General features: G+C 40.8%; 1 protein-coding gene across 3 annotated transcripts in view; it reads right to left on the bottom strand.

Annotated features, from left to right (window-relative positions):
• Positions 1-9,407, bottom strand: part of CNOT2 (CCR4-NOT transcription complex subunit 2) — an 84,608-nt gene extending 75,201 nt beyond the window's left edge. For 2 of the 3 annotated variants that reach the window (XM_058420315.1, XM_040062576.1), the window contains exon 1: positions 9,312-9,407. The gene's annotated coding sequence lies outside the window, so the exon portion shown is untranslated. Of the gene's footprint in view, positions 1-9,193; positions 9,223-9,311 lie in introns of those variants that run through there. The other variant, XM_058420316.1, reaches the window with a different exon arrangement.
• Between the last annotated feature and the right edge of the window lie 4,448 nt (positions 9,408-13,855).

The following is a 13,855-nucleotide window of genomic DNA, read 5'->3' as shown; positions in this document are numbered from 1 at the left end:
TTCTCCACACAAAAATAAATGGCACACTCTTTTCACTGAACTCCTCTCACTTAACAATCCCCCATGAAGCTGGTGATACCACCATTTTGCTAACACAGCCCTACTCAAACCAGGGCAAGGCGGCTCAGTGCAGAACCTACTTCACATTTGCAGTCTTCACATTAGCAGTCTTCTCTTACCAGGGAACAAACATATGACTGACAGCTGTGGTGAGCAAACTCTGGGATACTCTCTTTAAAAAAAAAAAAAAAAAAAAAAGACTGGGCACAAAAATGCTGAAATACACAACCAACAACCAATGCATTATTCTTGCATTTGGCTCCCTGGACACTTACTGAAGAAAAAGAGGAAATAATACCAGACAGAACAGAAAAACATACTTGCTATAACAATACTGCATTTCTTCTCTACAAGCACAGTATTAAGTGACAGGCTAGGCCTGGGCTGACACACCAGGATCAAAATAACATGGCATGGTCTACACACAGGCTCTTCCTCTCCGGGATGGCTCCCTCCCTGGCCCACCTTCTTGCCTATCAGAGGTGCATGCCTGCTCCACCGGGACTCGGGCACATTCTCAGCCTTTCTACACAAGGAATAAAACCTCTATATATACAAATGACACACACGTAACTACCTGAATATGTATATGTGCTGTTTGGCCTCAGGATGGACAAAGGTAACCCATACTTTGCCAAGGGTAACCCGAACACTGAAGCTTGGGCTTCTGATGTCATAAATACCAAGCTTTACATTTTCAGTCTTTCCAGATTACCATAGTTGACAAGGAAATCTGAGGGCTGACAGTGTTTCCCCTGCCCCAAAGTAATGGATACCTGACATAGATATTGCTAGAAAATTAAATAATTTGCATTGTTCAGATAAAACAATCAAAAAAGCATCTACAAACATCTCATTTATTGTTAAAGATGCAACCTAATCAAGAGATTACCTGTTTGTTTAGTTTTACACATTTCTAGTTATTTCTAGTTATTTCTTCAGATCCCTTTGGATTCATTCTTCACTGAAGTACCAGATCTCTTAGGAAAAGAGAAGGACCTCGTAAAGTGAAGCATTTGGGGTTTCAGTGAAGAACACTATAGAAAATTTAGAGGGACACTAACAGAATAAAAAGAATGGTTGCCTCTGTTTTGGCCACAGACTTTGAGATGAACTTTCAATCCTCTACTCTGAAATTTCAGCTATGCCCCTAACATAAAAGAACAGCACCTACTTCAAGAAGTGGTGAAAAATGAGAACCAAGTTACTCTGATAAAGCTGTAATTCTTGATAAATTTGATTTCTGTTTCTTAAATTATTTACATATGACAAGTTTGTTCTATACAGGTGTCATCCTATCAGCAAAACATGATGCATTTTATCATCTAATTTAACATGTTATTTGCAGCCTGAATTCAAAAAGCATGAGAAAAGCCACATTAAAAAGATCAAAACATTGCTAAGACTACAGCAAGAGGTGTACAAAAACCAAGAGAACAGTGTAATTTGATCACAAATGTCACCCTTCTTTTCAAGAAGATTTTGAGTTTGCCCTCAAAGCTGCATTAATATGATTAACATCTCGTTTTCATGTCTGCAGCATCCACTGACTTTCAGAACGCTTACAGTTGCACTGCAGAGCCAAATTAAGCGAGAGCTCTGAGAAAGCGCACATACCTGTAAGTAAATGTCTACTGAACTATATAGTACCTTTCCAACTGTTGTTTTGCTCAGATATGCAGGGGAGTAACATAATTCACCATGCAAACAAGTTATCTGATATTCCTGCAACTACTAGTCATTCCTAAAACAAAGCTACTCTTTGCCCATAGACACTGACAGAGAAAAGTATTTCAGACGTAAATACCCACAATCAAAAATTATGTAGGATGAGTTCCACTTCATACCAGTGGGGATGAAGCCTCTAGGTGCTAACAATACAAGATGTGTTACATAAGACTATGCACTTATTTTTAGAAGCACATTACAAAATTAAGTACTGCACTGGAATCTGTTGCAGAGCCACGGACAGTTACATCAACATGCACAAAGAACAACTGCTCAGTTGGAGCAGAATATTAGATTTGATTCAGACTGAAGTTCTCTCCTGATAGTCCAAAAATACTGAACCATCTGAGACTATAAAATTTAATTTACATTCAGTAGCTAAAGAAAAAACAAACCAAAACACAAAAAACCTACTAATCATAAAGACCTTTGCTATGAGCAGCAGAACTAAAAAGTACTTTTCTTATAGATTTGTTCTGTATCATAATACTTAAACCATGAAAACCCACAACTTCCTTCTTTTCCACATCTCTTTGATGACTTTCCCCCCATTTCAGGGAAGAGTTGTGGTGCAGACACTCTGCAAGTCAGCATGTGTTTACAGGATGCTTAACCAGCTGCCATCCTACCAAACAGATACCAGATCATGTCTATTTCTTTTCTAAGAAGGTGCACGTATTTGAAATTCATTCTTTCACCTAGACACAATTTTATGAAGTCTGTAGGACCATAATTTGAATCTTAACTTCTCCTGATTTCAGTTTCCATATAGGAGTATATTTATATAAATTCAGTTAAATGCTTAACTTTGAGTTAACTCGAAAGTTAGGTTACCTATATCTATTCGACTTATTTTAAATTTTTACACTTCTTGCAGCTACAAACATAAATTAATCCATGAAGTACATTCTACTATCAACAGTTTATTCATTTACTACCACCGTTTATGCATTTGCAGCCTCTGTTACTCCTCTCCAGGCTCTCTCCTAAGTACCTTAATACCAGGGCCTGTGAAGTACCTTTAGTCTACTAAGTTTTGAAATACACTGCTCAAAATGGTTTTGCTTTAATAACCGGACTCAGTAGATGCAGGTATTCATTAGTACAGAAAAGGCCAGCAGCTGTACACTGGAATACATTGTTAAGGGGGAGTTAAAGATGCCTGCTCTTAGTGAGTCACTCCTGGTTATCAACCAGACCTACACCTGGCTATCCCAGTTTTCAAGACTTGCTGAACTCTTGCTAAAAAACCTAATTCAGACTAGTTTGAAACTGAATCTACCCTGTGGAACATAAAAGAACTGCTAGCTGCTTAAAAAAAAGAACATTTAAACTAGTTACAAGTCTTTCAGAGACAATAAAAGATTAGGATCACAGCTAATATTAAGAGTTTGCAACGCCTAATTAAAATACTAATCCCAATGAAAATACTACTTGCCATCAACTATATACTGCTGATATTCACAATATACGCTGACCTAAGGTAAGCTCAGAAGAACGCCAAACTCCTGAAAACCAAATTTTATCTTGCAAGAAAATTTGATAGTCCCTGTTCCATCACAGATGTCTCACAACATATATGCATAACTAAACTTCTGGGAAATTGGGGGAAACAAAACTTGTATTTACTGTCCAAAACATATCCAAAAAATGCCAAAAAACAAAACACACACAAAAGAAAACCCGAAAACCCCCAAACAAACAAAAAAATTAACTCCATACCACAGTTGCAAAAGACCCTGAATTACTGAATTTACTTAGACTTCCACCATGAAATAAAAAGTGATACTGACTTACTCTCATGTGTAATACTGATCTTAATCAATTTGATCTTACTGGAAATGTGCATCCACATCCAGAAAATAAGCCAACAAATTAAGATTTCAACATTAGGTACTTTTCTACTTTACAATGGTGCTTTTGACATGTTAGGAAAAGTACACAATACAGCAAAGTATCAAGACCAGTAACAACACTGCAATAAATAAACAAATCTCTCATTAAAAAGATATTTTGTGTCAAAGAATTTTACAGGTGGACACAGTATTGCAAGGTACTTTAACATTCAGTATTGCTCACGACCTTGTCAGTCTTTCGAAAGTTGACACTGCTTACAGCTGATTTCTATTTGAAAACCTTTCAGATTTCCACTTCTCCACATCACAACACATGATACAAACATTCAAGAGACTACCTTCTTCTATACATTTTTTTATAGCTTAGGCGATCATTACATAAAATACCTACTTCAAGCTGTTTTCCTGGTTTATAACTTTTTCAAAAAATAAATATTTATATGTAACAAGTACTTTCTCACAAACCTTATCACTACTGAATGGTAAAAGACTTCAAGCATATACCCAAATAAGTTCCCTACACAGCAGAGCAACAAAGGGAAGGTTGGCAGACATTTTTTCCATCATTATAATTCTCTGGCAACATTTCCTCTGCAAGAATAATTTTCACAATTCGAATAAGAAATGCTTACAAGGAATACTCATCCTGCTCGAAACAATACAAGGTCTCCATAAGCTGGAAGGGGAAAAATATTATTCCACTGAGGCTCCAAGCAAAAACTCACACAGTCATATAAACTGCAAGACAAGTACAAAGTCCACTGACACAAGCATTAGTTGCTCATTTTACACCAGGACAGGCATTTTCCTACAACCCTTTGGCAGAAAAGATAACATATATTACATTATCATTGTCTGTGTTACAAAGCCAGCTTTAGAAAAACTTGTTTGCCAAGACATTGCCTACAAATCTGAATGCTAACATTTTATAATTAAAAATAGTTGGCCATAATAAGTCCGACTGCCTCTTTCTGCTGCCTGAAAACTCCCTGCTATTGTTTCCAAATGTACACATATTTAGACTGTAATGAAAATATCATGGACGTGCCATTCTGAAACACGTAAGGGACAAACCAGACAAGTGCCACCTACTGAACTTGGTATTGGGCCACTCTTGGGGGGTAAACACTGTTTTTGCTAACCATATTTATCAACTGCTACCGGTACGTGATTCCACAGAAGTCCTGAACAAGGCAAGTGAAACACAGGAAACTTATCTTCTTACCACAGACTAGAACTTGGCTATGAACTGGTTAAATGACTTACCCTGAGTAACCCATCACTTCAGTAGGTAACTCACACAGAAAGCACGGTCCAGCTCAGCCCATTGGTTACTGTCTACTCAGCAACAGCAATGTAAAGAGTCTCCATTTTATGTACCACAAATACAGTAGCATTTTATACCAGTTTTCCATTTAAACAAGCTACACCTTTTGATGAATAACTTGACTTCAGTGAACTATATTCAGACATCATTGATCGATCTCAAGCACATAAAAAAACTGAGAGCAGGATTTTAAAAATGCTTCTGAAGTTCAATAAACAAACAAAAAAAAAGCAGGAAAAAATCCCAAGCGACATGGGGTAAAAAATAATAACTAAAAATATTCCCCCATAAATTATCCCAAATCAAAAGGAAAACAGGAAGAAACAACTGTTCACTTACTACTGATTTTCTAATTACCAACTCTTGCACTGCAATTTAACAAGAGAAGAATGTGTCTGAAAAAATACTTCATTATAATCAAATTTTAACGTACCAGTAGAATTTGAAAGGAATCCTCCTAGAAAATGTGGAGTTGCAAAATTATATATATTAGCACTGCAAAAAACAATCAGATTGGCAGAGGAACCAAGACAGGGGGAACAAGTAATGCACACTCTTCTGTAATGCTACTGATAACCAATGCTACAGCAAGACAAATTAAAGGTTTTCAGTAATCCTTTTGGGCAAGAACCACTTACACCTTGACTTGGAGCCAGACCAGAAGATGAGCTAGCACACACCACCACAATAAAAATATTCTATTTTATGAGAGTATTAAAAATGAAAGATAAAATATATATTATAAGCAATATGAACACTTTACGGCTGGGTTTTTGGTTAGGGATTTTTTTTATTATTATTTTTGCATATACAAACAGAAAAATATTTTCAAGCCTATGTAAGAATCTCTTGTTGATTAGCATACACCATGCTTGGTATATACACACCTGCTCCAAAACAAAAATAATTCCACAAGGACAATTTAAAATATCCTACTGTGCAGTATTTTCATTTGACACAATTCTTCCTATGCTATTATAATGCTCAATAAAAGCATAGTTAGCTGTCAAAATACACCATCCATCCTGAAAACTCAAGCACAAAGTGAACCATCAGCACGTAAGCAGGTGCTTTTAAGTCAAGGAGACTATACACAAACTTTCAGGTGCTCATATGCCTTTCCAGGAACCTGGATCACGAGATCAACAAGACACACACAAACATAGCACCTATGTGCTAAAGCACATCTGGGAAGAAAAAAGCAAGGGGAAAAAAAAAAAAAGGCAAATTCTACTCAGGAAAGATAACTGAAACAAGTTTTATTTAATTGTTCAGTGCAGTGCAACTGAGACAAAGATACATTTCAAACAAATATATTAGCAGATTTCTGCTGCATAGGAGAATGCTCACAAACATTTTTTTTAACTTATGTCTCAAAAGTTTAGATCAAGCAAAGTTAACCTAACTTCAACTTCTATGCTTTTGTCAATCCTTGAAACTTACATACACACTGTATTGATAGAAATTTAAAATGAGAAAATCTGTATCATTTGCAGAATAATCATTTAAATCTGTTGTAAAAGTATTTATTTGACTTCCTAAGGTACTGTACTTCCATAGAAACTAGTAAAGGGTTTCTGTTTAAGCTAACATTTATAAATGTACACAACAAATGTGGCAAATACTTTGGCAAGAATTTAAGAATTTTTCTTTTTTAAATAACACATTTTTAAGGTGCCTTTTATTCAAGCACATTAAAGCTTTATGAGAAGACATAATTTTAAAAAGTTAGATACAGGGGTTTACCCCCTTTAGAATAAAACTGACACACTTTCTACACTATCTCATAGGAAAACAAGCCATTCAATACTTCTCCTCAGTTTCCAGATAAAGTCAGAAAGCCAGGTGATACAAACCTCTGTTTTAATTCAACTATGGTGCATTTTTAAGTTCTATTCACTTCCTGAGTTCATAAAAAGAACGTGGGGAAATAATTTTTGAATAAACAAAATTATGATACAAGGCCCCTTTAAAACCATGATGAGGTTACAACTTAGCAGTTACTACACAACATACCTTGCATCAACATGAATATTAGGGTAATTTTTAAGAAAGCTATAACAGAGGCTTAAAAAAGGAATAATGTTCCTGATTTCAAAGCTAATCTCTATCCAAATAGTAATGCTTAGAAACATACAAAATAAAACAGAAATACTTTCTGAGATCTACCAGGCTGCTGCAGGCATATAGAATTTTCATATGAAGCAACTGAGGTAAGGACCAAGATCTTCAGGTGGAAACAGCCACTTATGGGACAATCTTTTAGCATCAAACTTCAGGACACACCAACTGTCCTATTTTTTCCACTAAATAACAATTATCTAAAATTAGATTCCGTTAAAGAGAATTCAAATCAATTTTTTAATATTAATTTCTGGGGTTTCTTTGTTTTCAGTTTTTAGCAAAGGGCTTTTCTTTCATTTCTTGACAGAACTGACACACAAATAGGTTGCAATAACAATGACTACTTTGACAACAATATTAAGTTTCTAGAAGAGATGTGAAGACAAGGTTTATCTACTATTACACCCTGAGCTTTATCAACAGCTTCCTGAAAACGAAACGGAAATACACTTGCAAGTCAAGTCAGCCAGCTCTTGATAAGTCAGTATTCAAATCCCTTTCTAAAATCAGAAGCAGTCAACGCCTTGAAGTTTAGCATACCAGCTGAAGACGCAACATAAACAACAGTGGAAGTTGGGGGCAAAAAGAGAGAAGGCGGCATGGGACAGATACATCATGTTCAAGATCATAAAACCTGAACCTGTGAACTATGTTCTATTAATATATCATTATAAGAGAACTCAAAATACATCAACACATACACAAAAATCCTTCCAGGTCCAAAGGAAGATACCTTTGCTATATAAACTTCTACAATTATTTTCCTCTTGCAGATCTTCACAAGTCTTAACAGTCTGAAACAAATCCAACTTTCCCAAAACAAAGTTTTCCAATAACAGATATGACAGCAAATTTGATCATCTTAATCTTCTCCCAGCTGAAAAGTTAAGACAAGCAGTCAGTCACCAGCACCAGATGTTGCTGCTGTGCAGGCACACAGGAGTGTCTCCTTCACAGGCTCAAGTCACATACACACACACATATATATTTATGAAAGATACACAGAAAGTTCTTATTCTCCCCTGAGGATCAAACAGTGCAAAGCTGGAAACAACTTTTTGCCTGATAAAAGAGACAGCAGAAAATAAACCTGCTTGTGTTAAATGTGACTAAGCAGCAGAAACAACTAACCCCTTACACAAACATAATTTTCCCACATTACAGAGCCTCCAAAACAAAGTTACCTGTAACTTCACCAAGAAAAACCCACCCTAAAACCGAGAACACCCATTAGTTGGTATCTTGTTTTCACCAGTAGCATACCTACACTAACTAGACTGCTAACACTGACCCTTGCATCTCTCCCCACTGCCCTACCGACCCCCTCTTATCCCTAACCTGTCACCCTGTGCCACCTCCTCTCCCAGCACGGGTCAGGTTCACGCCAGAGCTTGTCATCGCCGCCCAGGCGGGCAGGGGAAGGCTGATTCCTTCCTTCGGCGACGGCGCTCTGTCCCTTTCAAGTTTGTTTTACAAACACGTCTGAGGGAAAGCCAGAACCTGTTTACACACCGCCTTAACCGCCGCCAGGAGGAGAGTGAAACAGGCGCAGGCAAAAAGAAAAAAAATATATTTCAACCGAAAGCCAGTCAGCAGCACTCCCGTCTCACCCCCTTTCTCCGCCCGGGGCCCGCGGCACAGGCCGCACGGCCGCTCGGCGGAGCGCGGTGCCGGCGCGGCCCCGGCCGTGGGCGGCAGGTTCCGCTGCCCCGGCGCCGGGCCCGGGGAAGGCGGCGGGCGGGGGCTGGGCGGGCCGTGCGGCCCCGCGGGGCCGGGCTCAGAGGGACGGGGGAGGCCCGGGAGCAGCCGCCGGAGCGGCGGCGGGAAGAAGCCGTTCGGGCGGGCCGAGCGGGCCGCAGGGCGAGCTGCCAACGGCGGCCGCAGGGATGCGGGGCCCGGGCACCGCCGGGCCACGGCCTCGTCCGGCCCCAGAGCGGCGGCAAGGGGCCGCCGCCGGCGGCGGCCGCGGAAGAGGGCGGGGGGCGGCAGGCCAGGCCGGGCCTGCGGCTGCGCCCCCGGCTCGGGCGCCGCGCGTCCCCCCCGCTCCCCCTCGGAGACAAAAGCAAACGGAAACCCGGTGGGGCGGCCCCAGGCCTACCGTGCCCCGCCGAGGGCCGCGCCGCCGCCCGGGCCTCCCACATCGGGCTGCGGCCGGGACTGCGGCGAGGCCCGGGTCGGCGGCGGGGCCGGGGAGGGGCGGCCGGGGCCGGACTCACCGCATGAATTTTCTTGTCCCGCGAATCCAAGATGGCTGAGTATCCAGCACGGAGGATGCTGGGGGAGCAACCTTTACCCTCTGACCCGGCCGCCGCCGTGACCCCGCCGCCGCTCGGCCCGGCCGCCAGCGCCGAGGGGCGGGGGCAGCGCCGCTGCACCGCCCGCAACGGCCCGGCCCTGCGGAGGGGCTGAGGGGGACGGGGAAGAAGGGGAGGAGGAAGGATCAGCGCGGCTCCCTCGGCTACGCTCCCTCCGCCTCCCGCGGGAGACGCGGCCCAGTGCTGGGGGCAGGGCCCGCAGGCCGCGGGGCTGCCGGATGCTGCCGCTCTCCGCCGGCCCCGCTGAGACGCTGCTGCCCGGGGACCCGCCCGGCTCAGATCCCGTTCTATGAGGGGAGAGGGTGGCGCGCAGGCCCGGGGCGCCGGGCCAGATCGGGGCGTGGGGTTGAGCAGGATCAGGGCGCAGCGGGGCTCCCCGACCCTCCCCGCACCCCCGGGGGCCTGTGGAGACCTACCCCGCGTGGACGCACTCCCTTGGGAAGCGCCCCAGCTTCCTAAGGGGGTGTCCCGTTCCCCGTGGCCCTGCTCTGTCAACTCCCTTTGGGTTGCAGAGCTCAGAAGGAGCGGCCTGGCCTCTTCTGCAGGCTGTGTATTATCCTGTGGAGGCTTTTGGTCAGGAAAGACCCGACCCTGGGGTAAATTGTGTGAAAGTTCCTTTTTCTCTGCAATATGGTAGAGACAGGTGAGAGACAGGTCCTGCTATCCACTTTGTGCCTTGATAAAATGGAAAAGCGTTTACAAGATGACACAAGTGGACTTTTAATTTATCAACCCTCAAAACATCCGTGTTATAGCAATGGTTTGAATACAGCATGCGCTGATGCACGGAACCCTCATGGAAATAATCCCCTTGAATTCAATGAAGCTGTCAATGGTAAAAAAGCTAAGCCTGTGCACAAGTGTTTACAGGATGAAGGCCAACATCATTTGTGAACTGGCTGCTCTGCTCCATCAAGAAAAACAATGGCATTGACACCTTAGTTTGGTTGTAAAATCATCATAAAGTTTAACATTTCAAGCAAAATTATGAGCAGAAATGGCATGGTTCTTTCAGTAGGTTCACACACGTACTTTCTTCTCAGGTTTGATTTTGAACCTCCAAACTGAGTTTAGAATTACTGAAGAATTTAGTAGGTTGCACAACACTAGTATATTATAGAAACATTGCTACTACAGTAACATATCTGTCAATATAAATATGTGTTGAAGATAAAAGAACAGTCTTCCTTTTAAGCCAGGAGACCAGTTTCTTAATGCCAGCTTTAGTTGTGTGATTAGCTTGGCTGCCATGTAATTGAAATGAATGTGTATATACACCATCCAGGAAAGCTCTGCATTTTATTATTCTAACCATAACCTTTCCTTTGTGTCTCAAACATTCATGCATTTGCTATAATCAAGCCATTAGAAAGTACCAAAAGTGACATACTATTTAGAGTATGAACTTCTGGACCGCTTTTGTTGTTCAATCTGAAAAATCAAACATTTCCTCTTACAACAAATCAAATGTAAAAGCAGTGCTTTTAGAGAAAGTGAGAAATACAATCAATGTTATTAACCTTCAGTGTTATTAAATGTGTTTACGTAGTCTGATTATTTTATATTTGTTTATAAAAATTTTGCTTCATTATGTTTCACTTCACATTTTAGTGGTCTGAGTTTCTTTTTTAAAAGCTAATTTTCTTTCCATTTTCCCAAAGAGACATCATTTAAGACAATACTCAACAATATGATGCAAGTAAACTAGGATCCTGATATTGTCATTGCATCTACATGGACTGATCTGTCCATTACAAAATTACAGTTTACATGCAAATCAATTAGCATTTATAGGACAAGAAGCCTGAATAGCGTAACAGAGGTAAGTAATGGGGAAAAAAGTGTGTTATCTTGTGTTAGATTGGTTAGCTTAGTATAAACAACCTAACCAGTGCTCACAATGTGTGTAACTTGTGATTTAAATTCTGTTAATTAAAAAAAAAAATCTAACCTGTCCTGCCTAAGACTGTGTTTAGTTGAGGAAGTTCATTACTCGAGCTGTAGTAGCTGTGTATTCTACTTCCTCTTTTGTTTTCTTAAAGAAAGTGAAAGCATTTAGTGTTTTAAAGTGTTAAAATAACATCCAAGGCCACCAATAAAGAAGGTGGATTGTCAAGTATGTGTTCATACATTTGCTGCTTTTAGTCTTTACTCAATACATTTTGCTACAAAGGTGAGGCCTGTTTCCTGTATTTGCATCTGCTTGATTAAAGAAGTGCCCTGAGCTCATTTAACACAAGGACTGCTAATTTGTGTGGACAGTCCTAATCTATTTTGAACCATGTATGGTACAGTTTTACCTCCTTCCTGAAGTCTTTGTCTACAAACTGCTATGCATCTGTTATTTTTATTCTCATTTAATTAATGGTCTCTTACTTTTGACTTATTTTACAGACTACGCTGATACACATCCATCTTCAATCAGTGTAAGAATGCCTATGAGAGTCAGTCTGAAAACTTTTGTCTGTAGCAGTGCTATAAAGCATGATTACAGAAAACCTGTCCTGCATGTAATCCTGTGTGCAGGCCCCTGCAGTCGACAGTCCATGTGGTGCCATTGACACAGCCTTCTACCTAATGTTCCTGAGAGCTGGGCCCTGACTGTGCGTGTTCGGAAGCAGTCACAACGCTTGTCTACCAGCCGTTAGGACTTCACTTGCTGATGCTTCTGCTAATACCTACAGAAGGCTAAAAGCCTATAGCACTTAGCTGGAAAGTTTGGGAAGAGGTCACCAAGAGAGTCAGGTGTGCTTAGAATCCCCAAATGCTTTATGGATCTCAGTGTTCATTGGGAATTCTTTGCAGTTTTTCTGAGGCTTAGCTCCAGAGAGTTCGTCGTTGTTCCGTGACTCAAAGTATCACCAGTAGATGTGGGCAATGCACTTGCAGAAGTGGGAGAAATTGCCCAGAGTATGTGTAGGGCAGGGTTAGGCTGTTCCATTTCACCATAACATGAAATTAAATTAATCATAGTAAGACCACCATCCTCAGTTATGAGCGGAGGCAGAACATGGTGAATTAGCAACCGTATAAGTAATTTTTAAATAGAACAAAAAATTTAAATGGAACACAGCAGGGGTCTTTCTTTCTCCCACCTACATATTGTCACCATAATCTTCAGGAAAAACAAATACAGTGCCATCACTTAGAGCAAGAATTGGCAGTTTTTCAGCAGTAGTGAAACAGGTGGTATTTTTCTTCCCCAGATTAGGGATTAAGTCCCTTGGAAGAAATGGCTTGAACCAGAAGACACTGCCCCTTGATTGCAAAGTGCATTTGATCAGCTAAAACAGTGAAATGCATTTTGGCAGAAGGCAGAGGTTTTGGTTTTCTGCTGGATTACAAATGTGAGTGTGAGACTCATAAATTTGAAGCTGCAGCTTCTCCCTAAGGTCTTTCTTACTGAATGATGTTCAAAAGTCTCTCTGTTGCTTTCTTTGGAATGTTGTAGGGTTACAGCAATGCTCTTCTTCGCCCTAGAAGAACATAGCAGATTTTTTTCAATGGTATAGCCTATTTGATTTCTTTTTTAATATTTCTAAAACAAGGATAAAGGTGTGTCAAAATGTACACCAAATCTAATATTAGAGATCTCACCTCAAAGAGGTGTTGACAACACATATTTTTTTTAAGAATAAAAGCACTGAGACCTCATATTTTCTTAGTGTATTTTCTCATAGTTCTTAACTATTGCACTGAAATTTAACACAAAATATTTAGATTTGTGCAGATTTGGTTAGTTAGTTTGACTTTTGCAAGTTAGTCTCCAGTTGCTAGTGTATTTAGGAAAGGTAGGGGAAGGATCAGCTGTTTCCATGGCACTGTCCTTATCTATCCTTTCACTCCTACAGGGGATTTCCAGGGATGGCTGCTGGCAAGGGAAGCCCTAGAAGTGCAGTTCAATTACTATTTTAGCGTTAAAATGCATCACAAGGTATCCACACAGATGGCTTCTCATCTGCTGGATTTGTAGTTTCCAGGAGGGAATATTGGGAGCAGAAGTATCTTTATCTCAGTCTTTCATATTTTTACTACCAGGAAACCCCTTCTCAGCCTTCTGCTCTAGTGCCTTCAGTGTCTGATTTAGTGCTAATTATAACAGAGTATCAGGGGGAAAAAATACCAAGTTTAAAAAGAAGTCTGCCAATTCTGGAAAATAATATGACCCCAAAGAGAAGACAAAATGTAGCATTTTCCCAAAATAAGATGCTTCGCATTTTGTATAGCAACTAAGAAGTCTGCCACAGTGCTAGTAAATGAGAGGATAAATCAAAAATTAGAGATAGCAGTTTCAAGTGCTTTTTCAGACAAAGAGAAGAATAATGATGCAGATGGAAATATGTTTTCTGGGGTAGAGAAGCATTAGAGACACAAGCCAGTCCCACAATAGGTGCTGACTGACATTCCTGAACAACATTATCCCCAAAGGGATGGGAGTTATGGCA

Source organism: Hirundo rustica, chromosome 4, assembly GCF_015227805.2.
Source record: "Hirundo rustica isolate bHirRus1 chromosome 4, bHirRus1.pri.v3, whole genome shotgun sequence".
In the NCBI taxonomy this organism is placed as follows: Eukaryota; Metazoa; Chordata; class Aves; order Passeriformes; family Hirundinidae; genus Hirundo; species Hirundo rustica.
This window is presented reverse-complemented; position numbering and strand designations above follow the sequence as displayed.